Below are 26499 nucleotides of genomic sequence, written 5' to 3' on the forward strand. Positions count from 1 at the left end.
ATTCAAGGCTGCCTCCTTCCCTAGATTGTAAATCCCAAGCACTCAAGACCACAGGTTATGCATTATAACATGCTCAGTATACTAATTTTTAATTCATAAAATGTCCTTTCAAAAGACTTTTTCTTCAGAAAATCTGAGTTCTACTATGTGCAAGGGACTGTACTAAGCATGGGGAAAAGAGCAGTAACTAAGAAAAATTTAAAAAACCACTTTCCCTTGTTTAAGAAGTCAAAAGTCAAAAGTCAAAAAACAATACAGTGGAGGGGAAAAAAAAAATCAAGCATGTCGGATAAACGGGAAAGGTCATACAATCTTAAATGTAGTCATTAGGGCAGGCTGCACTAACAAAGTGGCATTTGAATTGAGACCTAAAAATGGAAAGAGAGCAAGCATATGGATACCAGGGAACAGAGAACTCTAGGGAGAAGTCACAGTCCATGGCAAAAGCCTGGGAACCACAGGCCACTGTGTAGATAAGCTCACCCATGGAGACTGTTCAGAGCAAGGCTGGAGCTCTGGGAACACCAGCACCGAAAGATGGCAGAGAAGCATACACCCTTAAAATAAAGAGAGAAGAAGCAAGCGGAGATGGGAACTAATTAAACATTGTGACTACCATGTTGTCACTGAAAATTAAAAATGGAAGATTTTTTTTTTTTTTTAAAGATTTTATTTATTTGACAGAGAGAGACACAGCGAGAGAGGGAACACAAGCAGGGGGAGTGGGAGAGGGAGAAGCAGGCTTCCCGCAGCGCAGGGAGCCCGATGTGGGGCTCGATCCCAGAACCCTGGGATCATGACCTGAGCCGAAGGCAGACGCTTAACGACTGAGCCACCCAGGCGCCCCTAAAAATGGAAGATTTTAATGCCAAGTATACTTAAGAAACAACACAGAATGCTACTGACTATTCAGGAAGATCAAATATTTGAAAAACTCCAAGAAATGATCCCAAAATGGAATGAGGAAGTTATTTTTGAAGGGCAGCACTATGGCTGAGTCTCCTATACTTTCCAAATTCTAAAGTGAGCACGTACTGTTTTTATTATCAAATGGAAAAGAGTGTAATTTTAAAGAATCATAATGGCCTAGAGAGAAAACGACTAAGAACAGATTTATCCTTGTTCTAGCTCACATGCAGGAAGCCAGGCCAATGTAATTATATAAAATGGAAATACACAATTAGAAAAGTTTTTTTTTAAAAAAAAAAAACAAGTAAACAGCAAAGTTATACTGTATCCTACTTTTACCTTCATCAGGCAATGGAAGCTTACATGTACTAGACCAGATTTTATAAATCCCCACAACAAACCTGTTGGGGTTCCTACATCTGGTCTTTAATAGGGTTTCCAGAGTTTTGCTAAGTTTCTCAGCTTCTCTTTTATTATAGCAATGACAGTAATAGGACTTTCACTGCTGTTAGTCCTGCAGTAAATTAAAACTATATTTTGCAACTCCTCTCAGCCCCCAAACCACCACTAGCCTTCTAATTAGTTTCAGAATTGTCTTTTCGTTTGCCGGAATGGATTGTTTCGGGAGCTTTTATGCACCCAAAGGAACATCAAGCTGGAACTCCATCCTCTTTGTATCATCCCAGGACCACCTCATCAAGAAAAGCCATCGTGGGCGCTCAGTGAATGTGTGACAGCCTGTAAGACTATTTCAGTCACCTGCTAGAAAGAAAAACAGCCTAAAGAATCAAAATACATCTTGTCCTTGTTAAAACACCAAATATATTGAGGGTGAGGGTCCCTTTCACAATGTGCATGTACATCAAATCACATTTGCACTAAATATCTTACCGTTTTATTTGTCAATTATACTTCAATAAAGCTGGAGAATTTTTATATTTTTATATTAAAAAATATATATATACCACTCTTCTCACTCTAAAAGTGCTCTTCAGCTTATCCTGTAAATTTCACTTGTATTTACTCTGATATATAACAATTACTCCCCAATACTGCCAAGCTCTGACCTCTCAGCCAAGCTTCAAATTCAAATTCCAGCCACCAGCTGAAAATCTCTGCCTAAAACCAACATGCCTCACTGGAAGAATTCTTATACTGTCATGTCCATCTGCTAATGGCATCGACATGCCCTTTTCTTTGTTTGGTTCCCAATGGCTCTGCCTGTTGGCACTGCAAGACTGACCCGAAGCATTACCTAACTCTGCCACAAACCCTAACCGGTCACTCACCCGCAGCGCCTGCGCCTTCTACGCTTCCATGTGGAATGAGCTTCTCAGCCAAACTGTGCACGGAGGCCAGAATCCTGCTGCAAATCCTTCCTCACCTCCAAGGCAGAGTTACTCTCTCCATCCTCAGATGTTCAGATGACACTCTGTTAAAATATTTATCACTGTCTGCCCGATCTCAGGCATTTATTTCCATGGCTTTCCATGTTTATGAGCTACTTGAGAGCAGCGACCATACTTTCTTGGTGGCTTTATTATTATTATTTTATTTTAGTGTCCTGAGCCAAGCATAAGGACTTCACCACAGAAGTGCTCCAAGATTTCGGCCGCATGAAACTGAACTGACTGGGGCTCAGAGAAAGTGACAAGGGAACCAGATTCTGCCGAATTTGGAAGTCAGTTATCCTGCCCTAGCCTTTGAACTTTTAGGTCTCCGTGTCTACTCCAAGGACAGCAAGCAGTTCTGTATGGAACTACAATAAATACTGAGTACAGAATGAATGCCTCATTTTCTGGACAGGACAATAACCCCTCTTCCAACAAATCACAGCCCAAGATGGCAAAGCGGCCCCTTCACAAAAGGCAATTCTGTTTCAGCTGTGAGTCTCCCTTAGCGAGAGCCCTCCACCTTACCGTCTGATTATGGCCTTGGAAGGGGGCTCCTCGCTTAAAACTCGCACCATGAAACCTGCCTAGAATAAGGAACTCCACCTATCTTCTCTGCTGGAGAGCTGGACGGGCCTACCCCAGACGCCTTGTTTTTCACCTAACAAAAGGTTCGCAGATGCCAAACACGTGCTCCGAAAGGCCCCTCCTCCCCTCACCCGAGACCCAGATGAAGCACAGTCCTTGTGAGAATAACATTCTCTGCAATGATATTTGTTGTCTCGGTTGTCACACAGCTGGAAATAGTTTTCTTGTTCTCTGTTCATAACAGCCAGACATTCATCTCTCTCTGATAGAAACCTCACTGAGTAATACCATACTGCACCGATTCAAGAAGTCCCATTTATATGTGTGCATGGAGGTCTGTTTCTGAAGATTCACATGCTCCTGGGACTTCAAAGGTCTGAGCCACGGTGGCAGCCTTCCTAACAGACTCTCTAGAACAGAGGCAGGAGCGAGTGTGTGCACCCACAGACACACATACACACAAGTCCTTGGGTATCTATAAACAGACCTGCACGCACACATGTAAATATCTACATACACAAACAAGTTTGTAGATCTGTAAGAGAAGTACAAGTATGGAAGGCTATGTAACAAATTGCTCACAAAGGAGCTACATCACATGCTTAAGGTTAAAGGGACTGAGGGAGGTTATTACATGTACTTTAGACACCTCTATATTGTTTGAATCATTACAAAATCCACATCTTTTTATAAATGAATGAAGCTACCTTCTTCTGGTTAGAACACTTTCTACTGTGTTCATTCCCCAGTGATCTAAACAAGATAAGTAAACTACATTAACAGCAAAGTACAGAGATAGTGTGGCCTCAAAATAACTGACTCCCCAATGAACACTAGATTTGAATTATTCTAGTAAATCATAAACTGAATATAGAAACTCAAACACAAGTTGGGTCAAAATTAAGAATATCCAAAATGAGGGCACCTGGGTGGCTCAGTGGGTTAAGCGTCTGCCTTTGGCTCAGGTCATCATCTCAGGGTTCTGGGATCGAGCCCCGTGTCAGGCTCCCTACTCAGCGGGGAGTCTGCTTCTGCCTCTCCCTCTGCCCTCCCCCCTGCCCATGCTCTCTCTCTAATAAATAAAATCTCTCAAAAACATAAAAATATTGAAATTGAGATGGAAGCAAGCCAAGGTTACAGGTAAGACACAGCTAGAGCTGTCTCTAGATCTGACACAAACAGGTAAATCTCGGCAAAACATTTCAAGTTTATCAAATGACAATGAGAATACCAGGCTCTGTCTCCTTCTCCTGTTTATGAGCGAAAGGCTAACTTACCTGAAGCCACTGAGACTCAAATGGAAGAATAATTCAATAAGCATGCTCCGTATTTGAAGCATTTCAAAAGAACTTCCATTAAAATAATATGATAGAAGGGGCACCTGGGTGGCTCAGTCGTTAAGCGTCTGCCTTCGGCTCAGGTCATGATCCCAGGGTCCTAGGATTGAGCCCCACATCAGGTTCCCTGCTCAGCAGGAAGCCTGCTTCTTCCTCTCCCATTCCCCCTGCTTGTGTTCCTGCTCTCGCTATCTCTGTCAAATAGATAAATTAAAAAAAAAATCTTTAAAAAAAAAATATGATAGAACTCCCTGAAAAGATGAAAAAACATCCTTGTTTTCTGTTTCCCAGTATATGGTAGGTGTGCAACAAATATCTATAGACCACTGAACAAATGAAAGATTAAGGAACAAGTAAATGAAAACTAGAATTGGCAAGCAGATGTCAGGTCTTATTCCCATTTTACAGATGTAAAAAGAGAGAAATATTGACTTACCCAAATACAAAGCCTTTTGATTCCCTCTATCTTGATCCCTTTTTTCTCTTTTAGGTTCCTTGATTTATCTGCTAGGGTCCTTCCAAATCCTAACCCTTCAGCAGTCTTCCCTGACCCTGACCACCACCACGCCCCTGAAGGTAAGGTGTTTCTGCTTGGTGTTCCCATACTGCCATGGGCTCATCTCGCTCACCTCGCTCATCACACTTGCTACACTGAATCACTTGTTACACCAATCTGTTAACATGTCTGCACCTCCTGGAGGGTAGCAGTCCTGTCTGGACTCCTAGCACAATGCTTATTATACAGCAGGCAGTCACTTGAGTGCTGCTAGGGTTGAAGAGAACTTGTCTCCTCTGCCCCTGAATCATTTCTTTCCAAAGAGCCAGGAATATCCTTCTGTTAGGGCAGAATTTCAGAGTGAAGGCAGCTTAAAGATTGGTCAAGGAGAAACACTTAAACACAGAGAAAGAAAACGGAGGACGGATTTACATGAAATCGAATCTAGTCCATTGTTTTGATATTTAAGAAAATGGATAAAGGGAAACTTGCCACAAAGAAATGGTTCACAGTAGCACTCTCTACGGTAGTAAGTCCTAAACCTTCATAAGCATAGGCACCTCTGATGGTTATAATGAACAAAATTCATTTTAACGGTTTCAACCTGGGAAATCCCACCCCCAAAGAGACCAATGACCAGGTGTTATGGGTCAAACTATCTTTTTTAAAGAAAGAGGTTGGTTTTGAAATTCTTTTATCTCCATATTAAATACAACAAACACAGCCTGATCTAGCTCATTCAGGCTTATACATGTTTGTTTCAGCACTGGACTAAAGTTAAGAGTCTGCCCTGTCATTTCTTTTTTTTTTTTTTTTTTTAAAGATTTATTTATTTATTTGAGAGAGCGAGAATGAGAGAGAGAGAGAGAGCCAGAGGGAGAAGCAGGCTCCTCGCTGAGCAGGGAGCCCGATGCGGGACTCGATCCCGGGACTCCAGGATCATGACCTGAGCCGAAGGCAGTCGCTTAACCAACTGAGCCACCCAGGCGCCCTGCCCTGTCATTTCTAACACTTTTTCAAAACAGTACTATAAAAATAAAAAAATTATAACCTAGATCCATGCACACAGTACAGCAGTCCTCTTTCATCTCTGAAAGAAATTTGAATTTTACATGAACTTCAAGGTTAAAGTCTCTATAGCACCGATCGGATGACAGGAGCTAACATCAAAGTATTAGGACAATCTTCTTTGCCCAATCTCCATAAGTCAGTAACAACAATGCTACTGTGAAATCATACCAACCTGCAGGAAAAAATGTCAGGGCATTTAAATAAAATCACAATCACCACCACCCTCTCTTACCTCCCTCCCTAAAAACCAAAGAAACAACAAAAAAAAGTATCCTTCTAAGAAACAAGAGTATACTAACCCTGGGCTCCTTCAAATTAACTAATTAAACATGCCAAACCCAAGTTCCCTTGCAAAAGATAAAACTGGTGGGAGGATCCTTCATTCAAATTGTACTCAGAAGATAGTAAAAAGCCCCTGACCTAATCTTTTATTAAGGCTCCTGGGTAGCCCAGCATCTCGATTCAAGGCAATTAGAAGCCTTAGCCAGACCAGCTCCACCTGTGACATACAGCTGAAAAGCCGTCCACGCCCACCTGCGACACGGAGGCACTGTGGTAAGAGAAGAAACCGACAGAGCAGCCAAATGCCTCTCTCTCAGATGGACCCCACAGAGATTCTTCCTATCTGAGAGGTTATAAACTAGACACCTTAGCTCTAGAGATTCAGGGAGGAAAAAAAGCAGATGATCGGGAAGGAGGTTCTTAAAGAAGTATTCATCTACACCATTAAGCTACTTCTATTGGAATTACAATTAAAGGATTTTCAGGGTTGGGTCAGCCCTCACTGCAGTACCCAAAGTAGTGCTCTCTCCCCAACCTCCTCCCTGGATCATTTCCTCCTCCCCTTTACAAGGGCATTAGCCCCATTTCAAAACTAGTAATAATTCTTTCTCTTCTGTACGACAAATATTCAACCGCTGTAGTTAAATACTATGTAAAAGATAAACAGGGTCAAGAATGCTGGTTGCCATCCGAGTCATGTTTAAATTAGCATTAACTCACAGGCCCTTCCCTAAACAAAACAAAAGGCTTTCTTGGTCAGCTCTGTGCCTGGCGAGTGATTTTAACTCACAGGCTCAAAAGGCCTCACAAGCATCATTAATTTCTGCTCAGTGAAATTTCTCAAAAGACCACTATCAGTTTGGGAGGACTGTGGAGGAGGAAACTATGTGTCATTTATTTTATCATTTTTATATAATCTGGATGAGCTGGTAGCAGTGCCCTAACATTCACTGGCCATGAATTACAACGAAATGTAAAGGAATCAAAGCTCAGTCCTTTCACACATTTCACCCCTCACGATGCCCCAGTAGGCATTACCATTGTCTTCCTGCATTTTGGGGGTTAATACTTAGCCCTTCCCAACCCCACGTAGCACAACTTCTTAAAATAACATCCCAGGTCCCCCCTAATTTACCGCCTGGTCCCTTTCCAGCCTTCATTACCCCTTCATTACCCCAACTACATCTTCATTCTCCACCATTCATCTTTTAAGAGACGCATCATTTTCACCCTTCAAGGCCCTTCTGTGAAGTCTTCCCCAGAGTCAGAAGTTCATTTTCCATTCCCGTGCATGCCAAGGGTTCTTGGATTCTACAGCTGACACCTAGTTATGCCATCCAGCTACTATGTACTGAACTTAGCTGCATGTTTTCCCTCTGCACTGCCGCTCTTTTTAGCATCTTTGTGTCCGCCTCTATAGGAGGAATTCAGTAATTGCTTATTTAATTACGATTTTCTCCTTTTCTCCCAACCTTCTAAGATATCCATAGTTCTCCACGAGATACCTACGTAATAACACAATAGGGATTTGGGAGGGAGGGGGTAACATGATATGTAAAAACAAGAAACCAAGTAGTATGAGGCGGAGTTAACAAGGCCAGAGCAAACTTTGAGACTTCAAACCAAAAGCTATGTTCCCAGTTTTATTACATCACACTTCACTTTTAAAATAAATCATGCTCCTCAAGTGTGTATGCATATGGGTACCAAAAAAACTAAAGGAAGACCAGCCACACATTAAGCACAGATATTAAAATCTTGACCTCAAACTAAATTTTAAGTCTTGTTATTTGCTGAACACTTGGAGCTTCCCAGTGAAAATGATACAGTGTATTCTGCCCAGATTGCAACTTTCCTTACTTAGCATTTGAAATAAGATTCTTGGCCCTAAAAATCACTAACTTCAGGCTGAGTGTCATTATGTATCAAAAAGACTTAGCAAGTAAGAGTTTTACTTTCCTTGAATTTCCCAGTCTAATAAAGCTTTGAAAATCTATGGTATAATTTTTTTTAAATGAAATTTCTGTTTGGTAAATATTAGCTTCAAACAAAAATAGAAGTTTCCAAACACAAGCCGTTGAAAGGGCTGCCCTTCCCATCTCTGTATTTTCCCCCATCATTTACAGGGATACTGAGATCCTCTGAGTGCCCACAGCACTGGGCAGCTGCTGAGCCTGAGAGACACTGATGCAAATGGGAAGTTGGTCAGGTCCCACGACAGAGGTTACCCCCACTCCACATCACTTTTAAGGCTAAACAAGTTCACTCACTGTAATAGAATGGAAGATTAAGGGGGGTGTGGGGGAGTATTATTGATGCCCTTGTGGAGGAGAAAATAAAAAATAGAGGAAAATCAACCCCCAGGTCAAGGTTCTTCCTCTACACCCACCCCCCCAGGCATCTCCTACTGCAAGTTTTTTTTTCTACCTTTGACCCTCTTGCCCTCACTACTGTTCTACCATGGGATAACCAACCGCTAGGTTCTAATTACCTGGGGGAGCTGGAAAGAACAGCAAAGATCATTAAATCCATCCATTTTCCAGATGAGTACCTCGAGATGAAAACAAGCTGACCTGACTGGCTAAGGTGGGACCACTAGGGGACGTTGTGAGCATAGGGACTCAGATTATAACAACCCACTCTTCATTCTAGCCCCTGCCTTCCCCCTACGCACTGTTACTTAGCTTCTTTATCCTCAAATTAAACGGTGTCAAGTAAAACACGGCCTTAACATACCTACAGTGCTAATCGTTATTCACAGTTTAGCATTTGAGGCAAATTTCTCACTCCTACCAGATTTAGAGAACCAAGGACAGAAACAACTAGATGGTAGAGTGAGTGAGTGAGTGTGTGTGTGTATGCAATTTAGTTCAGTCCAAACAGTCATAACTCCAGTAAACACCCTTTTCCCTTGGGGCTTACTCTTCTATTTGACAAGTGAATCGCTTCTTAGGAGAATTAGAAGGTTTCCCAGTGCAGTCTCCCTTTAACCAGAATCGCAGGCTTTGAATCACACACCACTGGCTTCACAGTTATGCTTACGCTGGGCAAACAACACTTATGCAAATAGGTGAAAAACAAGGACTGTTAGAGCCTGAAGGAATAGAGGATTTTATCCTAATAACTGCAGTTACAGGTTTCCGATATTCAGGTTTGCAAATATGCACCTATTCCAATGGGAATCAGTGAAACTTTAACAAGCAAGCCCTCGCTGAAAACCCACATTTACGAAAAATCCAGAGATTTCAACAAACAAGAAAAGAAAGAGAAGTAGCGACAGAGAGCAACAATCTCAGGCCCCAGACCGAAGGCAGCAACAAGTCCTGGATGCCGTCATCCCCTACAAATCAAAGGCCAAATGGCAGCAAAGAAAAAACAAGAATAAAATTTAAATCCATTCATAACAAACTAGTCCTACACAAACCAAACGAGCCTGTCGGTTTCAAAACTACCAACTCTAAGCCAGGTCCCTCCCTTGCCTTCAATTTCCCAGTTACTTGCTGAGCGTGTTTGTTAGGCGGCTGCACACAAACTAAGCTGAAAGTCCGCAGCTCGGGAGAGACGAAGGAGTCGTCCGTGAGAAGCAAGTGGTGCGGGAGCTCCGCGCTGCGGCGCACGGGGAACCCTGGCGTTCCACGTCCACCCGGACCCGGCTTTGGGGTAATTTCGAGCCCCCCACCCCCTGCAAGCCTTCTCGCGCTCCCACCCAGACCCAGGTAACCCGAGGCCACCTACGTGTCACTTGGGCGGGTCCGGGCCGCAGACGCCGCACAAAGCGCGGGCCCCGGGGCGCACTGACCTGGCCGGGGGACGGAAGGGCCGGCGGCCCAGGCGGCTGCGGCAACTTCCCTCCCGGGGCTCGGTCAACTGGTTGGCGGCGGAGGCCACGAGAGCCTCGCCTCCTGCAGGCCAGCTCGCAAGCGCGCACGCCCACCCACAGCCGACACAGGCGAGCGCGCGCGCGCGCACACTTACACTCGCTCGCACACTCGCACGCACAGCCACAAAGCCTGTCTGCCCCGGGACAGTGCGAGCCGAGCGCGCCGTGCGGCGGCGCAAGCGACGCGGCGGCCACTGGCTCCGCGCCCAGGGGGCGCCGTCCCCCCGCGCCGCGCCCGTCCCTTTACCTGCGCCCGCCGCTGCCCTCCGGCTGGCCTCCCGCAGCGCGCTCGCTCCCCGCGCCCGGCCCTCCGCCCGCCCCCTCGGCGGTCTCCCGGAACGGGGCCGCCCCCTGCGCCCACCCCCCCGCCCCGGGGAAGCCGGGGAGGGCTCCGCGGCGCCGGCGTCCAGGCCGCCCAAGATCCGGGCAGCGCTCCGCAGCGGGCGGGGGAGTCGCAACCCGGGGAGCCCCAGCCGCCGCTCGGGCCGCCTGCTCGCGCTTTGGCGCGCTGGCCGGGGCGGCGGGGGAGGGCCGGAGCCGCGGCGCGGACGCCAGCCTCTTTTCTTCCTCCGCCTTCTTTTCTGCCGGCTCCACGTAGCACAAGTCGGCAATTCCCGCACCCCCGACTCCCTCCCCCTGGCTCGTTCCGTCAGCTGGTGTGACGCCCCCAGAGCCCCGACCCTCGGAGCCCCGACCCTCGGCGCGCCCCTTCCCCCATTCATTGCCACCTCCCCGCCCCGGCGGCTGGGCGGGGGCGGAGGGGCACTAAGCCTCCCGTCACTATCTTACCGCCCCCCCACCACCACCTCCGCAGCCCCGTGTGACCCACCCGCGGCCGCCGGCTCGGATGCTTACCCCTCCCGCGCTCGCCTCAGCGCCTGCCAGCTTGCTGGGCTGGGTGGGCTCCCCCACACGGTGCATTTTCATTTTGTCGCTCTACTCGTCCCGCTCGAAAAGCTCTGGAAAACATCGCGGGCCCGCAAAACCCCTGAAGTAGGGCCTTTCTCGTAGTTCAGTTTCTCAACTTCGCAGAAGACACCAAGTTTCTCCCAGCACAGCCTCTAACTGGAGGCTGCAAAGAAACCAAGAGTCGACTTTTCTGCTAGAAAGGTGCACACGTCTCTGTTTCTGAGTTGTCCATTGACTCGGTCTGCAGACCAAAACAAGCGTGACTGTGCTCCCTTAGTTCTCCACAGCCAGGGTTACACATTTCTCTTCCGCTTTCCCAGTGAAACTTTGCAAGTGCAAACTATCAGTTTTGGGAGAGTAATTAAGGGCGGGGAATGCACACCTGGAGGCGTGGGCGGGAGCGGCGCCGGACTAAGGTCTGGGGATCGTTCTTGGGAAAAGTGGCAGCCACAGAGGATCGCCCAGGTCCTATAACAACACCCGGTCCATCGGGGGCTTTCCAGCCGCGCCACCTCCCGCTTCCCACCCTTGGCTTCCCAGGATTTCCGGACTTTGGGCAATTCTCGGCCTCTCGCTCCGGGGCTAAAGCCGCCACGCATCAGAAGGAGCTGTTTAGGGGTAAAAGCTGAGAGCGCTCTTGCCTTTGAAAGGGCCTATAAGAGACCGGGACAGCAGTGAGGCAGGGGGACTCGCTCGGCTGGACGGATAGCTAGGTCTGAGGAAGAAACGCAGAACAGCGATGGGGCGGGGGGGAGGGGGGGCTGCTTTGATGGTAGTCGCTCGGTAATCTCGGGCTTTCAGAAAGGAGAGGTCCCTTTAAACCTCAGTGGGCGGGGAGGGGAAGACTTCTCGTAAAGGACACTTTTCGAGATACCAGTTAGGTGTGCTTATTAACAGAACGTGACCAGCTGCCCGCGACTGCTTAGAACCTTGACTGTGTTGGCCTATGGTTTTCACAGGATGCTCAGGGCTAAGACCTGTCCGCTAGTCAATTACTATCTAAAGCGGTTTCTTTTTTAAGATAATCTTTCAAATCCTCCTCTTTAAAAAAAAAAAAAAAAGTTGTTTTTTTTTTTTTTTTTAAGTAATCTCTACACCCAGTGTGAGGTTCGAACCTACAACCCGGAGGTAAGTCCCAGGCTGTACGGACTGAGCCAGCCAAGCTCCCCCTTTCTAAAAAATCAAACATTCCACTTTCTCTCCTTTCCTACCAATTTATGGTTTATTTTACAATAATCCACTTAGAATGTGAAAAATTAAAAATGTTAATACATGCACGGTGCCAATATGTTCATGTACAGTACAGAAATGCATGTACACACTCTTCTCAAATAATGAGAGGCATTGACCTTAAACTCTAAAAAAATATATTGGGCAAATAGGAAAATATTCACTATAAAGTCTAATACAAAGTATATATTGATAAGAGAAGAATACATGCTGAAAGGGTTTTGTTTTCAACCACAGCTCTGCACAACTCAGAAAATCACTTAGCTAGGTTTCTCAATGCCAAAACTTCAATATCTAGTGAAAAGAATGTTTTACATTTTTATTTAAAATAATTGAAGTATTATATTAATTTTATCAATAAACATTATTAGATTATTTAATTTAAAAAGTATTTCAATGTTTAGCCCCTCTTCATAAGTCAGAGTGTAAAGGAGTTTCTTGCCTACCACTTCCCCTTGAATATTTTTGAATATATTGATTTTATCTCTTACCATCTTAAGGAATATTGCTGCTCGTGCCTTCATTATATATTAACTGCCTTAATATATAACTGCCTACTCTGTGGTCCTGACATCAGATGGGGAGTTCTGTCCACACAAGACATATGTACTCAAGAGTTCTAAGTTATTTGCTGTACAACACTTTATTTTCTCTTTATTTGGTCTCCTGTGGTCTAAGATGAAATGGAGAACAAAATTCAAGGTCAGCCTGGACAGACCTGTCTTTCTGACAAGTGTAGACCTGTCTGAATGAGACTGCTCTGCAACCAGCTTTAGGACAATAACTTTCAAATCCAATGTAGGTTGTATGCCCAGCGTAAAGGGAGCGAGAACATGAAATCCAAGACAGAATTCAGCTCAGCACAGAAATTAATTCATCAAAACAAGTACTGTGTTCCTAATGAGCCAGTGTTCTCCTCTGTAAAATGAGATAATAATACAAGCATAGTCTATTTTATTGGGTTCTGAGCTGTCTTTATCAAAGTAAGGTAATAGACTTGAACAGTTTTCTTAAAACATTGAAACAGAGGGGCGCCTGGGTGGCTCAGATGGTTAAGCATCTGCCTTCGGCTCAGGTCATGATCCTAGGGTCCTGGGATCGAGCCCCGCATCGAGCCCCGCATCGGGCTCCTTGCTCAGCGGGAAGCCTGCTTCTCCCTCTCCTTCTACCGCTCCCCCTGCTTGTGCTCTCTGGCTCTCTCTGTCAAATAAATAAATAAAATCTTAAAAAAAAAAAACATTGAAATGGATGCTATTGTTTCAGTAAAGATGAAGGATGCCGTGATACACTTTCTTCAATGTTTTTACCTGCCTGTGGCCCTCTTCCATTCAGGCCATTGCCTTTCCTGGATAGTCATCCAAATGCTTTCTGCTGTAACCTTTCTCTCTTACCCTCTGCCAAGCAGTGTTTCTCTAGATTTGTTTCTTCAAATGACTTCAGCAGAGCCGAAGACTCAAAGACAGCTGGTGCTATCAAATGTGAGAAAAAAAATATTTTCAGCAAAATGAAGAGAATTTTAATGAGGAGTATTTCAAGTACAGTTTCCATTATCATCTCAAAGGATACTACAGACTTTGTTAGATTACCGATGTTCTCTAGTGAGTGGTCCAAGAGCTATAACTGACGAAGTACTTAGGATGGACAAGTTGGCTGTCGTTGCGTTAGGCTCTATCATTTGTTCAGAAATGGATTGCTGGTCATGTCAGTTCCCTGCCTTCCCATGTTCCCTTTCATCTGGCAAAAAGCCTTTGAAATTTTCTATGAGAGTAATCAAAACTATCAACAGAAAGATCTGTTGGAAACTTTCCGCCTGGTCTGTTAATGTAGAGACTGGTTCAAAAAATACATTTTGGTGAAACAATACCCCGAGAGAATACAACCTGCTGGGAAAGTTCTTCAGGTGCCTCTGGGGCATAGGTTTCTTCCTTCTTTACATAGGGCATGTGTGCCTCTCTGGTGTTTTTCCTTTGGCTAGAAGGAAATCATTCTCCTTAGGAAAACTTTCTATTTTAAAAGGCCAGCAGCAGAGTGGGTGAGGCAGCCCAATTTAGTTAAAAAAAAAAAAAAAACCCTCTTGATGGTAGAAATAGCATGAGGAGACTCCAAGAAGGGGGAGGAGACCTTGGGATTGTGTGCACAGCAGCCCTGTGGGAGGGCTACCTGGCAATGAAATGAAAACCCTCAATGGAGTGTCTCTGTGCTCACCTGCTTCTCATCACATCACATTTCTGCACAAATCATCTGGCCAGTCTACAGCAGATAAAGGACTAGCAAGTTCTTTCCTGTAGTCTTCCTTACCCAAGTGAAAAGGCTTTGATAGAAAACAAACGGAGAAAAAAACAAAAATGAAGAAGAAAAAAACATGTGTCACGTGTATAATATTAGAGCTAACAAGAGACCTGTATACAAAGGAATCATAGAAAGGGTCATAAAAATCAAACAAAAATGGTAAATTGCTAGTAAAATGGATAGTGGAGAAAAAAAAGAAAAACGAGACTATGAATGAGATTATAATTATAGTTTCAGTAGAATTTTTTAATACTAAGAGAATAGTATAGTCATATATCCTTTCTGAACATTAAAAACTTAGGTAAAATAAATACTTCTTAGCAAAATATAAATTACAAAAACTATTGATTCAAAAAATTTAGAACATGAATATATCTATAACTATTAAATAAACTGAATTCCCGTTTCTAAATCTACCTGCAAGAAAGCTCAAAGATTTAGTGGGAAAGATTTATGAAATCTTCATAGACAACCTCTATTCAAATGGTTTCAAAGATTAGAAAAAGAAGGAAAGCATCTTGATGATTTTAGGAGCTAATAAAATCTTGATACCAAAATCAGAAAAAAAACATAAAAAGGAAAATTATTAGACAAATCTCAAAAGGCATTAAAAAATGTTATTTTTACATACAATGTTATCAAACCCAGTTCAGCAATGGATTTTAAAAATATACTTCATCAGGTTAACACCATAATGTAAGGATGATTTAATATGAGAAAATATAAAGTAATTTGCCATTCATTTATTGTTTTTAATCTTAGCAAACTAGGAAAGGAATTTCCTGAATACAATAAAGAGTTGCTACCAACAACGTAATTCTAGAAACAGTATTCTTAATTTTAATTCATTAAACATTTTTCTATTAAAGTTAGCAATAAAACAAGGATAGATTTACCATTTTATCATTTATTCAACATTGTACTGAAGCCCCTTGCTAATAACACACACACACAGAGAAATGAGAAGCTATAAGGGTCAGAAAACAAGAAAATAGGATTTATAGATGATGTTGTCTGCTAAGAAATTCAAGCAAATCTAATAAAGTAATAGAACAAATAAGAGAGTTTAGCAACATTGTTGAATAAAAGATCAATATACAAAGAAACCACAACCCATTAGAGATTATAAATTCTTAAAGGTCTCACTCATAATAGCAACCAATCTTTATTATAATTGATTAAAAACTCATAGAAAGGTAGAGTATGTGTGGAGAAAATATAAAGTTTCGTTGAAATACAGAGAAAGGCCTAAATAAATGGAGAGATACATCATGTTCATGGATAAGAAGACTCCTTGATCACAAAGCAATCTACTCCAAATTGTAATATAGGCTCTTTCGTAGACCTTGACAAAGTGATTCCAAAATTCATGTGGAATCGGAAGAGACCAAGAATGACTAAGACAATTCTGAAGAAGCAGAGGGAGGAAAAATTTTCCCTTCAGATATCAAAAGCTTCATAATGTAATAATGTGGTGTTGGTGCAGTGATTGGTAAATAATCTAATGAACAAGAAAAGCAGGGCGCCTGGGTGGCTCAGTTAGTTAAGCAACTGCCTTCAGCTCAGGTCATGATCCTGGAGTCCTGGGATTGAGTCCCACATCAGGCTCCTGGCTCAGCGGGGAGCCTGCTTCTCCCTCTGACCCTCTCCCCTCTCATGCTGTTTCTCTGTCTCTCTTTCTCTCAAATAAATAAATAAATAAAATCTTAAAAAAAAAAAAAAAAGAAAAGCAGGTTCCGAAACAGAACCACATAGACCTGCAGGGTCTATTATGTCATTCAATAATCTAATGAAAGAGAATTGTAGGTTCAGAAACAACCATTCATATAAATGACAAATAAGTCAATGCAAATTGGTAAATCAAAGATGATCTGTTTAATTAACGATGCTGAGATAATTAGCACTCTATATATTTTTAAAAATGGGACCCCTACCTCACACTGTAAACAAAAGTAAGTTCTTAATGATTTTAAAAACAAGGCAACACCTCCAGATTTTTAGAATATCTTCATCATTTCAGGGTACAGAAGAATTTCTTACACAAGGCACAAAAAGCACAAACCATAAAAAGAGTCTTTTTTCTTTCAAAAAAACATATGACTGATTCTAATATGCTGGATTCTTATGAGTTCTGGTAGTTGATATGATGTCTGCTTCAAGCCCTGCAATGAGTATTCTAAGGGATATGAACAGCACTGTGTCACCCTGAGCAAAAATGGGGCGCAGGGTTTTCCTAAGTCATGTGTATTTTGTTGTCTCTATTGTTTTGATTTCATAGTCTGCTATACCTTCTAGAGCAAGGTGAAAGCAGCAGTACTAGAGGTAGAAGAGGCTCTGAAACATTTTTGATGTAGACCCCTTTCAGAACCTAATCAAAGCTATGAAACTTCTCTACAGATAAATGTAGAGTATCTATCTTGTAGCAGAGGCCTCTGACTACAATAATATGCTTTCTTGCCTTCTTGGGTACCAGCTAGACTAGATTTCCCAGCTACTCTTACAGGTAGTTGAGGCCACATAGCTGAGTTCTCTCCAGTAGAATCTGAGCATAAGTGACTTTTGCCTGGTCTTCTAGGACTACCTATAAAATTCTCTTACATGTGCTTCCTTATGGTCTTTGTCCCTTTTGGTTGACTGGGATGGTGATGCCCACACCAACCTTGGAGCCATGGGTTGAAGATGACTGGCAGCCATAAGTCCTGACACCTTAGTGTCCGTATGAAGGAGAGCCTATCTACTGATGTGAACACCCTCTATGGACTTTTACCTGAAAAAGATATTTCTTGTTCTTTGAACCAATAAATTTTAGGAATCTTATCAGTTAACTTGGCTTATCTAATATATATACTCACATACATTTTGACTGGTATCTCAGCAGGTCAATGACACCTATGGATTGATCTAAGAAAAGGAGAAATTCTGATGTACTGCCTTCTGGAGTGGGCACTCATCAAAAGTGGGCAAGTTAGAGATGTTACACATTTGCGCAAAGTCTGCTTGATTAAGCACCGATTACATTTAACTGAATGGCTCCACCAACATATACTCTGCCAGAGACAGGTAAATTCCAAAGTTTTAAAAAAAAAAAAAAATGAACATGAATGGAAGATGAATGAGTGACATCAGGAACAAACTCCTGATATACACAAAAATATGGATGAATCTCAAGAACACGCTGAACAAAAGAAGACACACACAAAACAGTGTATATTCTATGGTTTCATTTCCATGAAGTTCTAGAACAGGAAAAACTCAACTGTAATGTTAGAAACAGAACGATTGCCTAGGGAGTAGAGATTGACTGAATTCCTTGGTGGAAGGATATGTCCTATATCTTGCTTTGTGTGGTGGTAACATGGGTGTATGTAATTGTCCAGACTCATTGAACTGAACATTTAAGATCACTGTAATTTAGTGTTTGTAGATTATGCCTAAATAATATATTTTTAAATGCAAGTGAAATTATGTGGATCTATCCATGCAATAATATTCCTAAAACAAACATGGAATAATGCTCAGCCATTACATCCTCTGGGAGCTACTGTTGTGATTAAACACATGTATACAAGAAGCAGAAAATGATTATATTCCTACACAAAACCAAGACACACAATAAACATGTCCTAAGAAAAATTAACTTTATGATAAGTCAATAGATTATTCCTAGGTATAAAGCCTGTGATTTTCCACAGCTAGTATCTTAATTCTGTGTAACATAGAATATATTTCTATAATCAAGAGTGTATAGTTTCTTCTGCCCTTAGTGGGATATACTAATTATATGACAAGACTACATTTTAAGATTTTTATTCTATGTTGTCTTTTCCCTGTATTTCCATTTTCCTCCCACTCATTGTTGAATAGTCATATGCTCTGTGTTCATTGCCCAGGAAGGTGTGCAGCAAAACAGACAACAAAAGAGCCAAAAATCTTTGCAGAGAGCTTAAGCTCTTAGGATAAAAGGATTTACAGGCATAGAGTGGTATGTATAGACCTGAAAGAAAAACAACACGCTAGTAGGAGAGCGACAGAGAAAGGTTTGTGTCTCAAGAACAGAGGGCACTTCTGTTCTAGCAAATGTTCCAAGCAAGACCGTTGAGAAGAAAAGACTTCAAGACGTGTTTAGATAGAGGGGACCTAGAATAGCTTAGTAACAGATGCTCATGTCTCATGGGTAGCATAGCAACAGGGGACTTGGACAAAAGAAGTCTTAGAGGCAAGCTCTAAAGACCAATGGTAGATGGGCCTCTCCAACACACTGACATTATACAAAACTTTGGATGGATGACCAATCTGGATACATGTGTATAACTAATTCCCTAAGAATGGAAGAAAACTTCAAAAGAACTGAGCTTATGCTTTCCCACCAACCCTGAAGAATAGGAGATCCTGAGTTAGAATTTAATCTGAAATATAGGAACATACTTCTTGAATATCTAAGTTCATTGACTGAGATTCACACCCACTGTATTAGTTTGTTAGAGGTGACAGAACAAAGTAGTACAGTCTTGGTGGCTTAAACACTAGAAATGTATTGTTTCACTGATATGGAGGTTAGAAGTCCAAGATCAAGGATTTGGCACAGTTGTTTCTTCTGAGGTCTCTCTCCTAAGCTTGCTGATGACAGTTTTTTCCATATGTCTTCACTTGGTCTCCCCTCAGTCTGTGTGTCTGTGTCCTAACCCCCTTATAAGGACACCAGTCCTTTTGGACCAGAACCCACTCATATGAACCTCATTTTACCTTAATTACCTCTTTAAAGGCCCTATCTCCAAATACAGTCACATTCTGTGGGTTAGTATTTCAACCAAAAATTTTGGGGAGACACAATTCAGCGCATAACACTGACTAAGGTTGGAGTTCTTATCCATGATTGTTAAGAGCCCTTGGCCACCTCATGTGGGCACCTTGAAAAGATTACAAACCTTAGAATAGGAACCAATCTGATATAAAATATGGCCACAACCTTGGGAGGGTTACTATGCAGACAAGAGGTAACTTCGCAGAAGTCACTGCTAGTTTGCACAATACGGATGTACTGTAAGGAGTTTGAAACAGTAACACAGAACACTTTAAAACTCCTGGGATGATGTAGTATGATCAGAAGGAAGGAAGCAATAGCAAATGAGCCCTGATAGAATTTGTTGATGAGGTTTACTTAGCTCTAATTTCTAAGAAAAGATCTAGAACAGTATGAAAAGTTATCTTTAAAACCCATTTCTGGGACTTTAAGTTTTTGAAAGGTTAACAACAATAACCATAACTGGACTTCTTCCCACAGCGAGATTGGCACTGACTTGCAGATATTTAGATCTAGAGAGCATGGACTTGACCCATTCAGCATAGGTTTTGGCAAGTGTAAATTACATTCAGTATCATAATCTATTCTAAGATGAAGTTGAATGAACATGATCCTCCCCCTTCCATAATTCTTCTGACTGGTAAAGGAGAGGGTAGAGGTAGAACTTCTCCACTTCTCCACAAGCAGGAATGCTGAGCCAGCCTTTGTCAACAGCGTGATGGACACATGAATGAAGTGGCCACCATGGCAGAGAGGGAGGCTATAGACTCCCACTTTCCAAAGCTACCTCTATGACGCTGCTTCTAAATGTCCAAACTGCCAGCTACGGAGACCCACTCAAAGCCCACGTACGGACATAAACATGGACCAACTCTGAGCTCCTAGTACAGACCATTTCTTGAGACCAACTGGCAACTTAGTGGCAAGTTGACTAGGTTGAGCCTCTTCCATGCTAAAAGGGCTGTGGTTTATTTCCACAGGAATAAACATCTATTCTGCATATGGCATTGCCGTTCCTACCCTCAGGCCTCAGCCAGCATCACTATCCAGATCTTACGGAATGCCGGATCCGCAGGCATGGAATCCCATACAACATTCAACCAAGGCATTTAGTTTACAGTGAAGAAGGTATATCATGTGGTCTTATCACATAAAGCCCCACCCAGAAGCTTCCTGTGGAGGGAGGAAGAAGCTGCTGAAGAACACAGCTGAAGTACCAACTTGGAGACAGGACCCTGCAAGGATGGGGAACTATCTTGCAGGATGCAGTATATGCATTGGATCAGAAACCTATTGAGGTGATGCTTTATCACCAAGAGGAAAAATACACAAGTCCCTGAAATTAGAGGGTACAAGAAGTGACCCCACTTACCATCATTGTCAATGACCCACTGTGGGACTTTGTGCTTCTCTCCATACAATTCTAAGATCTACAAGGTGGAGGTTCTGTACTCTTACCAGGACTAAAATCTTACAGCAAAAGTCCCATTGAACTACCAGCTGTGGTTTCTGCCTGGGCAGTTTGGGGTCCTGGTGTGTAGAGACCAGGAGACAAGGCGTTGTGACTGTGAACAGACAAACATAGCAACTAAAGAAGAACATAGTTACCCAGGACACAGAGCCCTGAGGAACGAGGATTTGAGTCCCACCATGAGGTGCGTTACCAAGACTGGCAGACATGTTACCTGAGGGTGAAGGGATTTAGAAGATACACAATAAACATGTCCTAGAAAAATTAACTTTTATGATAAGTCAATAGATTATTCCTAGGTATAGGAATAAGGAGTGGCGGAGCAGCTAAGTACAAGCTGTGGTCCTGAGACAAACTGCAGTGATAAAGGTTATAGTTGGTCCCTCTAACCCCCCTCTTCTAAGTTTACCTTCAGGAAGGGAAACCCACCCGATACCTGGAGGCTCTGCTACCTCCACAAGTTTGCAGAAGTGGATCCATGCAGAGCAAGTACACTGCGGCACTCGTGAAGATGTGCCATTCCGATCTGCTTCAAGAAAGAACTCACTGACCTGCTGCAAAGATAACCCATGGCTTTTAGTACTTTCAGTCCTCTGTGGCTTTTGAGGTGAGGCCACATTCTTCCTAGGATATCCCTTCAGCCAATGAAGGAGCAAAGCGATAGCCAAGAGTATGCTGGCCAATGACTGAGCAAGGGAGCGACACAAGTCCGAATGTGGGACTTCTCTAATGGACCATCTTTGTTCCCAAGATCCGCATCAGGCCTGCAAAAACTTTGTTGGTTCTGTATCGTGGTCTGATGGCTCCCCTTGCCCTATCCTGCTTCTCCACCTTTTCCTTTCATAGATGTTACTCCGCAACAAACTCTTTGCACTCCCAACTCAGCCCCAGCATCTACTTCCCAGAGAACTCAACCTGTAACAAGTACATTCCATAGTTACTGCCTTTTTAAAATTAGGTTATACTTATCTTTAAATAATTGTCATGAATAGTCACTTTGTTGAGATTTTAAAATTGCTTGAGTTGGAACTGTTAGGGTATTTATACCTTTGTTTATCCTAGTACTATAAATTAGTATTTTTTTTTTAATGATTTGCTTTGCTAAAGGTCTTTTTTTTTTTTTACTTTTCACAACAAAAATAGATCTAGGATCTATTTATCAGTGCTATTCATTTTCTGCTGAGTATCTCATTAACTGTTTTGTTTACAGTGAAATCCTTCCTACTGACTTTCTTGGGTTTATTTTGTAATTCTCTTTAGTTTCTGGTGCTGAATGCTTAATCTATTTTATTCTTTTCTTTGAATAATAATTTTTAAATGCTCTCAACTTGGTACATAACTCAGTCCCTTGGACCAATTTTCCCACTTCTCAACAAGGCTTTATGAGAGGTATATGGTGAAGTCTTTGCCTATCTCTGAATGTTTTCTGTTCTCTCCCAAAAAAGAAAAATAGAACTATATTGTAACCTAAAAACCCCTTCAAATCTACAAAAATAGGTCTTTATGTAATAGGATTACAAATAGTTTTGCAAACCTTTATAAAATAGGTCCAGGAGAGTTTTCTTCTACTACATAGTTAATTGTACCTTTGCTTCTTTTTTTTTTGGTCTCCTTCAAGAACAGCCCTATCCATACACTAGCTCTTTGTTCTCTATTCTCCATTCACTTGCTCTCTTATCATTTTTAGCTCTTTGCCTTTTCTCCCTGCATCCTAGGAGAGCTTATAACCATGTGATCCTATGATCCATAGCATTTTTTCTCTTTAATCACTCCAACATAGATTTTATTTACATTGAATTTTAAATTTTATTGCACATCCCCCTCTTGTCTTCCTTCTTCTTTATCTTATCCAATTATCTTAAAAAAAAAACACCTCTCGCTGTTAACATTTTGTATCAACCTGCCCTTCTCCTAACTCACCTGTTCCCATTTCTTAAAAACTCATCTTTTTACACCTATTACATATGTATGCCTAACTCAGTTATCTAGCGCTTAGTAAATACTTGTTGGATTAATTAAATTCAAGTAAATGAACGAACCTTTGACTGTAGGTCAAGTTCCAAAGCAAAGGGGAAAATAATACGCTAACAAAATTGGCAGTTCATTCAAGTAAAAATGAAATGTCATTAATTTCTGTTTCCAGTTTTATTCAAAATCAGTTTTTAAGGTACAGTAAGAGAATTATCCAATATTTAATTTCAACATGTTTAGAAGAGATCACTGATTATCAAGACTATATCCAGCTTATGTAACTGGCACTTCTTTTTTAAAAATTGCCTTGAAGAAAAATTTATTTCTGAAATGCTGAAATCTGCCCATCCTCTTATGCTCTACACGTATATTTGCAGCTCCTTCTTTCTGTGTTCTCTCGAAAAAAAAAAAAGTCTGAATTTGAAACATTAACAGTGGAACAGTTAAAAAAAAAAAAATCCTCTGGTAATATTAGCCAGCCACAAATGGCCAGGGTAAACTTCCTTCATGAAAGCTTCTTGCCTAGAAGTGGGATTGGGTCATTATGTCTGCACAATAACCACCCCTGCAAACAACATATGAATGCCAGATGGTTGGAACTGTTCCATTAAGAAACTGATGTTTTCATTGTTTGGAATTTGATTTTGTAGCTTTCTCCATATAGTGATTTGATTGCAGCATTTAGAAGCCTTGAGAGCTTTCCCATAAATTATTCCACCCCTTGAATATGAAACTAGGGGAGGCTTATTAGCCTGTTTTTCCAGTAGTATGTCATTCCCACTTTCTTACTCAGATGTGGATAATTTAGGCAGGATTCATAAAAAGAAAATGTGGGTTTTGTGCTTTGGTTGTTCTCTTCAAAGAACGTGCTACTGAATAATACTTCCCTCACTTTGTTCCTTGAATAGGTATATGTGAATTTCATTTAAAAAATTAAATAATACTAACAAACAAAACTCTGTACTCCAGTGGCTCGTAGATTACTTTCGCAGTTTTAACTATTCTATACATTTTATCCTATTAACTCGTATGAGCACCACATCAACTCTGTGAAGTAAATACTGTTATTATCTCCACTTTATAGATGAAGAAACTAGGGAAAAGTGTAGTGAAGTAACTTTCCTAAGATCAAAAAGGCAGTGGTAGAAGAAGGATGTCAACCTCGGGGGAAAAAGTCTGAGTCCGTGTTCTTAACCACCTCACCCCACATTACATTGTTTAAGTCCCAGCTAATCTAGCTTGTTCCAAGAGAACAGTGACAAAACTAGATTCCCTGCTCCTTATTTAGTCCTCATTAAAGTAAATAGGGCCTTGCTATGATTGTGGCAAATGTCTTATCTATTGCAAACCTTAGAGAATGTCCCAGTGTGTATAACCATCTATCAATAGGACCAGTCAAAACTATATCTTGGAGAGATCTATTATTCTGTTTAAGAAGTAAAGGAGGTTTGAGGAGCCTGGATGGCTCAGTCGGTTAAGCCTCTGTCTTTATGGGGCGCCTGGGTGGCTCAGTCCTTAAGCGTCTGCCTTCAGCTCAGGTCATGATCCCAGCAGTCCCGGGATCAAGCCCTGCATCAGGCTCCCTGCTCAGCAGGGAGTCTGCTTCTTCCTCTATGCTCCTCCCCCTGCTCATGCTCACTCTCTCTTAAATAAATAATCTTTTTAAATAAATAAATAAATAAAGGAGGTTTTCTTTCCTGAAATCCTATACAAATTACTCTTGCTATGAATGCTCTAGTCTTGATATCCCCCATTATGTTAAGGTGGGTCATGATTTAAAAAAAAAAAAAAGCCACTCATTTGCATTAGAAATAAAGTGCAGCATGAAGTTACAGAAAATAGAAATGGGCTATAAAATCAAAACTACAAGGAGTTACAATTGCAAAATGGCAATTACTGTGATAGAACTCATGATCAGTAGGTCCTAGTGAGAAAGCATACGCCTGCCCTCAAGGTGAAAAGACATGGGGACATGATAGCGACAAACATTTGGAGTATGGCACTGCAAGAGGATGACTCAGGGAAACCAAGTAGTTCAAAGGGCTTTAGAAAATAATCTTCACTCACAGGCAAGCATTTAAATGTCATCCTAAGACTAGTTCTGATGTGTCAACTCCATAGGCAAATGGATAGCATAGTGGATGTCTGTTGTTTTTTTCATTGCCCCTGCATCCACGCTCCCTTCTGCTAACAACACCCTGATACTCCTTTCTCCTGTTTTGTTTTGACTTAACCTTTTCCTATGATGTGGTGCTGGCCATTAAAACATTCAATTCCACGTCCCATTGATCAATTCAAAGATGAGACAGTGATCTTATCAGAGCCAATGATGTACAATCTTGGGTACTTTTGCTTGAGCTGGTGAGAAAGGAATATATTCTCTTTTCCTGCTACAATTCGAACTGTGAGACTGAATGCCTAAAATGTTGGAGGCCACCATGAATAAGAACTTGCCAAAGGGGTAAGCCAACATTCAGAAAAGTAGCATACAGAGATGTAGAGGGAGTGAGATAATATCCTAAAGACATCATTTGAACCCCTGGATCAAGGTGTACCTGTGGTCTGTCCCTCGAACTTTTAACTTACATAAGCCAATAAATTCCAATTTGTATTTAAGCTCTTTGAGCTACCCAAGGAGTTCCGACAGGAGGAAAGAACTAAGAGAACTAAGAGGAAAGAACTAAGGCCCCTTTGGAGAGAGGCCCCTTTGCTTTGTGTTCCTTTGTGAGCGGAAACAGTGGAGCACTTGAAGAAGGCTCTGGAGAAAAACAAGAAGGTTGGGATTTAAGGATATCCCTGAGCAGAGCTAATCTTTCAGAACATGAAAAGAGAGAGTCTAGATTGCCCTTTGTAGAAAGGCAAAGAAAATGTTCTGGACCTTCATGCAGAATCCTTGGAGATAAAGTTGAAAGGAAACAATTTCAACAGGTAGTAACTAAAAGGTTTCATTTGTGTTATTGTGACAGATTTCAGAGACTTGCCTTTTAGCCAGTAACCCACAAAGATGCTTTGTGCCTTTGAGAAAGGCATGGACCTGAGTTTCCATACTTTCCACGAAATTTGTTCCCTATATATCAATTAGCATGGTGTGGCAGACTACTGGTGGCCACCAGAAAAACTTACTTTTCTTATTCCCTACTAGTGGAATTTTAGCAGGTACATGGATGTTCAGCTAGAGTCTCCACTTCCAAGCCAACTTTGCAGCCAGTTACGATCATGTGATTAGTTTGCACTAATGGAAGTGGAAGAGTGTGAGCGGGAGAGATGTGTGCAATTTCTACATCATTTGCTTAAAAGGAGATTGCTTGCCCTCCATCATCTAGCTTGATTCGATTTCAAACAATTAGCAAGGACAACACCCGAGGGACCAGAGAAGCAACAAGATGAAAGGAACAATGTCTTGGAATGACTAACTAAAGACAGGAGAGCCACGCCACCAACCAGGACCACTCGCCACTAGACTGTTATTTGACAGGGAAACAAATTTCTGTGATTTAAACCCCTGTATTTTGGAGCTCTCTTTTTTTTATAGATAGCAGCTTAGCCTCTATTCTAATATTCCTATTTTCTGAATCTTTCACCGTTTCCTCCTCCACTTTTTCATAACAGATAATTTCCATTTTTTCATAACAGATCATTTCCATTCCATAATGTCTCCTAAATCACACTCCAACTGGCCAGGGTCTTTTAGTGTATCTTCACTCTTTACAAACAATTGCAGCCATCATCTTATTGCTTTGTCCTCTAACAACAAAGAGGCAACTTTTATCAAACAATATTGAGGGGGGCGGAGCAAGATGGCGGAGGAGTAGGAGACCTGGATTTCGTCTCCTCTCAGGAATTCAGCTGGATAGGGATCAAACCATTCTGAACA

General features: G+C 42.0%; 1 protein-coding gene across 9 annotated transcripts in view; it reads right to left on the reverse strand.

Annotated features, from left to right (window-relative positions):
- LPAR1 (lysophosphatidic acid receptor 1) overlaps nucleotides 1-26499 on the reverse strand; it is a 295096-nt gene that overhangs the window by 124188 nt on the left and 144409 nt on the right. Inside the window, exon 1 of one of the 9 annotated variants that reach the window (XM_031028331.2) lies at nucleotides 10810-11424. The exons of 3 other annotated variants lie outside the window; for them this stretch is intronic. The gene's annotated coding sequence lies outside the window, so the exon portion shown is untranslated. Of the gene's footprint in view, nucleotides 1-2198; nucleotides 4213-9809; nucleotides 10076-10201; nucleotides 10443-10809; nucleotides 11471-26499 lie in introns of those variants that run through there. 5 more of the 9 variants (XM_081803369.1, XM_031028330.2, XM_006733477.3 and 2 more) reach the window with 5 other exon arrangements.

This window comes from Leptonychotes weddellii, chromosome 14 (genome assembly GCF_054177405.1).
Source record: "Leptonychotes weddellii isolate Sample4059 chromosome 14, ASM5417740v2, whole genome shotgun sequence".
Classification (NCBI taxonomy): domain Eukaryota; kingdom Metazoa; phylum Chordata; class Mammalia; order Carnivora; family Phocidae; genus Leptonychotes; species Leptonychotes weddellii.